Source organism: Hevea brasiliensis, chromosome 10 (genome assembly GCF_030052815.1).
Source record: "Hevea brasiliensis isolate MT/VB/25A 57/8 chromosome 10, ASM3005281v1, whole genome shotgun sequence".
Lineage (NCBI taxonomy): Eukaryota > Viridiplantae > Streptophyta > Magnoliopsida > Malpighiales > Euphorbiaceae > Hevea > Hevea brasiliensis.
In genome coordinates this window covers 16,993,080-16,999,858 of record NC_079502.1, presented here as the reverse complement: position 1 = coordinate 16,999,858, position 6,779 = coordinate 16,993,080, and the positions used below count along the sequence as shown (strand labels likewise).

At 35.5% G+C, this 6,779-nt stretch overlaps 1 non-coding gene across 1 annotated transcript; it reads right to left on the bottom strand.

The window, feature by feature from the left end:
- Positions 1-467: 467 nt before the first annotated feature.
- On the bottom strand, positions 468-573 carry LOC131169983 (small nucleolar RNA R71). The gene has a single exon (XR_009140926.1). It is a non-coding gene; the product is annotated as a small nucleolar RNA R71 (small nucleolar RNA).
- Positions 574-6,779: the final 6,206 nt, after the last annotated feature.

Genomic DNA, 6,779 nt, shown 5'->3' with positions numbered 1-6,779 from the left:
AGATAGACAGAACTCTGAGAGCCATCAGGAGGGAAAGGAAACATCAAGAGCATAATCAAGAAGATCTTGAAATTCCAACCATGGCCGATAATAATGACAGACCAAGACTCTTGAGAGACTACGGAGCTCCATCTGTCTAAGGATTTTAGCCCAGTGTCACCAGACCCATAGTGGAAGCCAATAACTTTGAGTTAAAACCAGCATGGCTTCAAATGATTCAGCAAACCCAGTTCGGAGGTTCACCAACAGAAGATCCACACTATCACCTCCAGTGCTTCCTTGCCCTATGTGACACATTCAAGATGAATGGAGTTTCTAATCAAGCCATAAGACTCAAAGCATTCCCATTCTCCCTTCGAAACAGAGCAAGGAAGTGGTTACTCTCTCAACTAGCTGGAACATTCACCACATGGGAAAACCTCTCACAAGCTTTTCTAGCAAGATAGTTCCCACCTGCAAAGACTGCAAGACTGAGACTTGAGCTAACACCTTCATAAAAAAGGAAGGTGAATCACTCTATGACGCATGGGAAAGATATAAAGACCTGTAGAGGGAATGTCCACACCATGGCATAGAGGATTTGCTACTAGTGCAAAACTTCTATAATGGGTTACTACCCACTACAAGGAGCACAACTGATTCAGCTGCAGAAGGTGACCTAATGGAGAAAATAGTGACATAAGCACTTGAACTTTTAGAGAGGGTTGCATACCATAATTATGAGTGGTCAAATGAAAGAGGAAATGCAAGGAGAATAGCGGGGGTCCTAGAAGTAGACATCCTAAGCATGATAAATGCCCAATTTGATCAGCTCACAAGGAGGCTTGATAAAATACAAGCGAATGCAGTAGGGATGAATAGTCAACATGAGGACAGTTATGGAGGAGGATATTCAAAATATAACAGCTTTAATGAACCTTCTACAGAACAAATGAACTATGTGAATAATGGAGGAAACTTCAACCAGAGGTGGTCCAACAATCCATATTCAAACACTTATAACCCTGGATGGAGGAACCACCCAAATTTCTCATGGTCCAATCAGCAGAACCAGCCAATAAACAAGTAACAGGGGTATAAACCACCAGCACCTCTTGGATTTCAGAACAGAGGCTAAAACTTTACACAGCCACTACCGCCTCCTCAACCTTAGCAACCTGAACCGAAGATAACCATGGAATCCATGCTGGAAGGTTTCCTAGCAGCTCAACAACAACATAATGAATTGATTAAACAACTGACTTCCAGAATGGACCAACTTGCTACCCATAATAAGATGCTAGAAAATCAAATTGCTCAGCAAGTAAGTTCTTCAAGTAAGGCTACTAGTAAACTGCCCAGTCAACCAGAGATAAACCTAAGGGTGAAGGAGCGGAAGCATAAAAACATAAAATTTATATCATTGAAATCAAAAATTTTCATCTAGGGTCACATGCATTATGCAGGATTCATTTTAATTTATTTGATTACAATGATAAACAACATATTAAAACTCTTTTAATATGTCTTTGAATCTATATTTTCCATTTAAAAGATTAGAATTAATCAGATTAATTTTAAGAATCCTATATTAGATCAAGAACAAGTGCACTAACCTCTTGATGCACTGCAGTGTATTTGCACCTTTGGGATGCATCTTTAGGACACCAGATGTTGTCCCTCTAGCTTGTCCACACCAAGATCAACTATGGTAGCCCTTGAACAGCTTCTAAATCTTTTTCTATGAATTAGAAAATCAAGTTTTTCCTTTTAAGAGATTACAGATGTAAACAAAATACTAGAAACAATTTCTAGTATTTTTAATTCAAGAGATTGTTTGCTAATCTCTTCGAATTGATGAGAAAAGATGAAGAAGAGAAGAGAGATGTTCATTTAGGTGGTGTCACATAAGAGGAGCAGCAGCTTGTGTGTTTTGTTCTTTCATCCTTACACTTATATAGCTAGGTCACCACTTAAAACTCTTGCCACTTGTCATCTTTTGATTAGCTCTAGGTTTAATTGGCCCAATCATATTGTGGCAAGTGTCAAACCTATATTTAATCTTAATTTTAATCATCTTACATGATTAAAAGACATTTGGCAAGCTTATGTGTAGTGCTATGTGTCACCATCTCATAGTGCCACGTGTCACCCTGTGAAATGACCAAAATGCCCATGTGTCTTAATTTTGAGTTCTCAACCCAAAATAATAATTTCTCTTTTTCTAATCAATTTATATCAAATATAAATTAATTAATTAATCTCTATTAATTAATTTCTCATTAATTAAATTCATATTTAAACACTTTAAATATAAATTTAACTTATACTATATATCCAATAACCTACATTTGGTTTCAAGTCATACTAGGGACTTTGCAATCTAATTGCAAACCAAACCTATTTAATTAATCAATTAAACTCTTTAATTAATTAATTAAATCATATTTAATTTGGTGATTACTTGTGTATGTGTGTGACTTACTAGGCTCATCACTAATTGGCAATGAGACATGATATCAACTCTTAATATCATCAGAACTCTTTCTTACCATAAATGAGTTCTCTAAACCATTTTATGCACCTCATAAACCATGGTTAACACCTAGCATAGCATGCCATGGCCACCCAATCAGTAATAAGGTTTACCTTAAATGAACCTATAATCATATATTACCATGCACTAGAATCTCTCTGTTATAAAATCCCAATTCGAGCTAGAGTCATGGTTTATGTCAAACCCCATTTGCTATGAATATTATGTTCTCTTTTAATTCCAGTTCTTGATTAAAAAATTTTCTCATCAGAAACTCTTTTCTAATTAAATCTATCTGTGCTGGCCAGGAACTTGAAACATCAAGAATATTTAAATGAACATAGGATTTTATCCCTATTTACTTAGAGGAACAGATTCCATCTTGATCAACACCTACCTCCATATATAACTAGTAGGAGCCAACACATGCCCATATACCCATACACAGTACAAGTATGAAAGTAGTATCAAACTTAGACCACCTATATACAAGATAACTGTGCTATCTCAGGTCTAAAGATTATATGCACTGATATGATTTATGACAATGCATTCATAAGAGTCCACTTATGTGCTTGTCATAAATGTCACTCGTTCGGCCTACTTATCATGTATAAGTGCCTATCATGTTTGTTATATGGCATGAGACTCACCATTCCATCTTATTTACATCTCATATAAATAACTTGGGAACAAACATGATAACAATCTTTCTGGATAAGTCATGTCCTTATTGTGAAGTATCCTCAATTGTGAACCTATTTATGATACTTTGTGCTACAAATACAGTCACTCATATTCTTAACAACTTAAGAATAATATTTTTAACAAAATATCAATAGACCTTTTCTATTACACATAAATATATTATGTAAACAAAAAAGTGAAAATGCATTTTATTAATAAAATATATATAAGATACATACTAAATGATATGCTCTAGGGCATACTACTAACAATCTCCCACTAGCACTAGAGCCATTCATTACAATACCTTAGACCCATCTTCTCAAGATGTCGGTCTAACTGAGCTTGTGACAAAGGCTTAGTGAATGGATCAGCTGGATTTTCAGCTGATGCTATTTTCTGCATGGCTGTGTCGTCTTGCCCAACTATTTTTCTGATAATGTGGTAGTTCCTTTCTATGTGTTTGGATTTCTAGTGAGACCGGGATTTCTTATATCCAAACAACTTCCTCAGCTACATCTGATGCAGCAATATACTCAGCCTCGGTAGTGAAATCTGCAGTCGTACTCTATTTGGAACTCTTCCAACTGACTGTACCTCCATTATAAATAAACACATACCCAGAGGTAGACTTTCTATCATCAATATCTGATTGGAAATCAGAATTAGTATAACCATCCAATTGCAAGTCACCATCTCCATAAATCAAGAATAAATCTTTTTAGTTCTTCTCAAGTGCTTAAAGATGTTCTTGACAGCTATCCAGTGTTCCAACCTTGGATTGGATTAATACCTGCTAGTCAAACTAACAGCATATGCGATATCCGGCCTAGTACACAACATACATTAAACTTCCAATAGTCAAAGCATATGGAATCCTGGCCATTTTGTCTCTTTCTTCAAGTTTCTTTGGAAACATCTCTTTAGAAAGGTGGATACCATGTCTCACTGGTAACAATCCTCTCTTGTAATTAAGCATGTTAAACCTCTTTAACACCTTTTCCAAGTATAGACTTTGGGATAAACCAATTATTCTTTTCGCTCTATCTCTATAGATGTGAATCCCAAGAATATAGGTTGCCTCCCCTAAGTCTTTCATGGAGAATGTATTTGACAACCATATCTTCATTGTTGTCAACATACCTGTGTCATTACCTATCAACAGAATATTATCCACATATAAGACAAGGAAAATGATCACACTATTACTAACCTTCTTATATAGACATGGCTCATCCTCATTTTTGACAAAACCAAATGACTTACTGGATTCATCAAAATGGATGTTCCAACTCGTCGAAGCTTGTTTTAACCCATAAATGTATCGCTTTAGCTTGCACACTTTGGAACCATGTTGGGATTCAAAAACCCCTAGGTTGTCCTATGAAAATGTTTTCTTCAATGCATCCATTGAGAAAAGCTGTTTTGACATCCATATGCCAAATCTCATAATCATAGTATGCAGCTATTGCTAATAGAATCCTAATTGATTTAAGTATGGCAACAGGCGAGAAAGTCTCCTCATAGTCGATTCCTTACCTTTGGCGAAACCCTTTCGCTACTAGCCTTGCTTTATAGGTCTCTACCTTTCCATCATAACCAATTTTCTTCTTGAAAATCCATTTGTTCCCTATAGATACAATACCTTAAAGTGGGTCAACAAGATCCCAAACTTGATTCTTATACATGGAATCAATCTCAGATTTCATAGCATCAATCCATTTTGAAGAGTCTATATCTGATATAGCTTCTTCATAGGTAACTGGATCATCTCCATGATTTACTTCTTCATGAGTAGACAACTCTTGTTCTTCTTCATGAAGGAAACCATATCTCACTGGTGGGTGAGATACCCTGGTTGTTCTATGAGGAACAGTTGTAGATGTTTCATCAATAGGTGTAGGTTGACTAGATGGATCTATATCGATCTGATCTGTTGGTTGATCAGAATTCTCCAATTCCAACTCTATTTGCCTTCCTTTGCCTCCTTCTTGAACAAACTATTGTTCAAGAAATGTGACATCTCTACTCACCACAACCTTTTGTGATGTAGGCAAATAAAAATAATATCCAAAACTATCTTTTGGATATCCAACAAATCGACCATTTTTTGATCTAGTCTCTGATTTATCAGTGTTCAACTTTTTGATATAAGCTGGACAACCCCAAATCTTAACATGCTTAAGACTTGGTTTTCTTCCATGCCTATCTCATAAGGTGTGGAAGATACTGATTTTGATGGAATCCTATTTAGAATATACAAAGCTGATTTTAATGCAAATCTCCAAAAGGAGATTGGCATATCAGTATAGCTCATCATACTACGTACCGTATCTAATAGGGTATAATTTCTCCTTTCAGATACACCATTCAGCTGTGGTGTTCCTGGAGGAGTCAACTAAGAAACAATGCCATGCACTCTCAAGTATTCATCAAATTCGGTACTTAAGTATTCACCTCCACAATCTGATCGAAGAGCTTTAATACTTTTTCCTGTTTGATTTTCTACTTCAGATTTAAATTCTTTGAACTTTTCAAAGGATTCATGTTTGTATTTCATCAAATACAAATACCCAAAACTTGATTTATCATCAGTAAAGGTAATAAAATAATGAAAACCGCCTCTAGCCTTTTCTTTAAATGGACCACATACATCACTATGTATTAGCTCTAAAATATTTTAGCTTTTAGTCCTTGTCCTACAAAGGGCGTTCTAGTTATTTTGCCCTGAAGACAGGATTCACAAGTTGGAGTAGGCTCAAAGCCCAATGAGGATAGAATCTCCATTTTCTCCAGTTTTGCAATCCTATCTTCTGCAACATGACATAACTTTAAGTGCTAAATATATTTTGAAGTTGAGTTGCTTTCACCATGGCATTGCATTCTTTTAGATTGCTTACATTAGATTTGTATTTAACTTTATTATCTAAATAATAAAATCCGTCATGCATATAACCCGAATCAACATATTTATTTTCAAAATAAATATTGCAAACATCATTTATGAACTAAAATTCATGACCACCTCTAGTCAAACTAGAAATAGAAATGATGTTCTTAAAAACTTCAGGTACATGCAAGACTTTATTTAAATACAAAACATGTCCACACATGTATAAAGATTTAGATTCTATGGCTAAGGCTTCAACAGTTGAGCCATTGCCAATCCGGAGTTTAATATCTCATTACTGCAAGCTTCTATTATTGGCTATACTCTAGGCGGTTCCTATTCCAGTGCCCATCATTCTAGCTGTGGAAACACTTTCTTTTGCCTTTGTCAGCTTTGGTCTTTATTTTTCTGTTTGGCTATCTTCTTGGAAGATCTTAGAACTTGAGGTTTCTTTTTCTAATTGCCCTTTTTCTTATTGGACTTTCCAGTAGAAAAAGATGCAATCAAAGCTACCTCTTTTCCTTTATTGCCCGGCATATTCTTTTGGGCAATAACCAGCATGTTCAGTATACTAGCCAAGGTGCATTCCTATTTAGTCATATGGAAATTTATCACAAAATTTCCAAAAAAAAACTCAGAAAGGGACTGAAGGATCAAATCCGTCTGTAGTTGGAAATCCATGTTGAA